This window comes from Palaemon carinicauda, chromosome 5 (genome assembly GCF_036898095.1).
Source record: "Palaemon carinicauda isolate YSFRI2023 chromosome 5, ASM3689809v2, whole genome shotgun sequence".
NCBI classification, from domain to species: Eukaryota; Metazoa; Arthropoda; class Malacostraca; order Decapoda; family Palaemonidae; genus Palaemon; species Palaemon carinicauda.
In genome coordinates, this window is record NC_090729.1 from 82,086,958 (window position 1) to 82,089,457 (window position 2,500).

A 2,500-nucleotide genomic window follows, 5' to 3' on the forward strand; every position below is an offset into this window, starting at 1 on the left:
TGTGAAAGCATCAATAGTTTGTAACCAAAAAATTCCTCCTTTAAAGTGATAATTTAATACTAGAGTTTTGAGACTGAACGAAGACCTTTAATTCACCTCAAAAGTTTACTTCTAGTCCCAACGTTTGAAGACGGCAGTGCATTTTCACTCAGCAGCTGAGAAGGGTGTGTCAACTCTTCACTAATATTTTTCACCAATCCAGCGTAAATTTTAATATGGAGCATTAAGTGACTAGTGTGACCGTTGGTCGAGGATGATCCTGCTTGGAAGTGCGAGCACTCTGATTACTTCTTGAGGCTACTATACCACGGAGTTGCATCGAATTTTTAATTAACAACGACAGCTGCAATTGACCAAGAGAGGCTTGCTTAGAGTGGAGGTAAGTTGCAAACCACATTGATGCTTGTGCCTTGTAAATTTCACTCGAGTTACTCATTCACTTTGAATGAATTGTCTTCTTAACCTGAACCATAAAAAATCATCCAAAGGACCAACCATATTGTTTTCATTTAAAATTTAGAATTTATTGCCGGTTTAACTACTTATATTTGTGAAGTGTCTTGTTTTATTCTGCTCGTTCGAGTTCATATTTGCTTCATGCATTTATTATATTAACTGGCATTTAAATAGTTTTGTTGATATATTTTCGTATATTTACTTTCTATTAATAGAGCGTATTTATGACATATTTATAGATCCTGAGGACTTTTCTGGTATTGGGGTTATTAGTGAGGTCGCATCATCGGTCTTCATAAGGACGGATACCTCGCTTAAATACCTAGAAGCAATAAGACCATCTACGATCCTGAGCCATTTTCTTTAATACATATTTCAGTAATAGTTCTGTTTATGTAAAATAAATATTTTAATTCGCTCTTGATTATAATTTATTGCCATTGATAATTTTTCAAACCTCCAGTATTTTGAAAATGGCGCCCAACGTGGGGCAGGTTAAAGGTCTTTTGCTTCATGGTGTTCTTCCTCGTTGGTTTCAATCTTTCGATCGCGGTCACACATTTTTTGTATCGTGAATATTTTACTTGTCTATTATTTTGCTGTGTTGGTCATATTTTGTGTTAATATTTGCGCATTTGCATAGGTTATATTTCCTTTGATAATGCTTTGCTTAATTTCTGAATTTCCTAATGGATTTATTCAATTATATATTGCACATTTCTACTTTTTAAGTTTTAGCTGAATTTACATGCAATATGGAGAATTTGAAGGCTGTTAAGATTTCACATGGTCATTGTCGAACACAGGTGACCAAAAAGTGTGACTGTGTAAGGCTTAAATATGGTACTCTCACTGAGCAAGAAAGAATTAGTTTTGTATTATCCCTTCAAAATTTAAAAACAAAGTTAGATAGTTTGGACTCTCAGATAGTGGATATGCTTTTCAGTGAAAAAAAGGATGAATCCGATATCAAAGAACTCGATTGTTGTGCTATTTATACGGATAATATTTTATCATCATTAGCTATGCTCGAGAAAGTCACAGCAGAAATTCCCTTGCCTAGTAACCCTTCTCCTAATATTAAATACCCATGTTTGCCTCTTCCTGTATATAATCATTCTGAGGGGGAAAGCATAGAATTTTTTTTAAGGATTTTGAGAAGGCTATGGAGACAATGAAAGTAGACTCTTATCTTAAATTCATTTATCTCCAAAATCAACTAGGTAAACAGCCATTAGCTCTTGTGAAATCTTTATCTTCTACTGAACAGAATTATGAGGAAGCCAAAGCCTTGTTACAAAAAGCTTTTGGTTCTGAATTGGGTCAGAAATTTGAAACTATGCTTGCCCTTTCAGGATTAAAATTAACGTACGACTCTGACCCATATGCCTTTATTGGTAAGATGACAAGCATTAAAAACTCATTTGCTGTACTTGCAATAACCATTGATGATGTCTTGCAATATTTCTTTTGGGATGCTATGAATGATGGTCTTAAATTAAAATTAACTCAGATTACAAATAAAAACAAACCTTTGCTTAAGGATATTGAGGATAATATTTTTGAGGCCACAGAGCGTTACCTTGGGGTTCAGAAAAGATATCGGGAGAAGAAAGTTAATCGCAAAGCTCAGTCAGGTGCTATATCAACATTAAGTTTTGCTAGTAACGTACTGGTTGACTCTTCCAGTTCAGTGAAATTTAAGGGTTGTATTTTGTGTAGGGACGAAAATGGTTCCGAAAATGCTGATCATCCAGTTAACAAGTGTAAGGTTTATGCCTCTCCAAAGGCAAAGGTCGAAAGGCTGCTAAAGTTGAATGCTTGCCCAAAATGTGCTAATCCTCATAAAACAAGTGCATGTAGATTCAGGTTCTTGAGAAAATGTAATAAATGTAACGACTGCCATTTCAGTTTTTTGTGTGATAGTAATGGTAAAGTTGCTACTGATAACGTTAATAAAGGAAAGGCCTCTTCCCTTGGAGCAACAAATGGTATGATAAGCATAGATTGCAATAAGGTCCTTTCACATACTGGGGCTTCCATT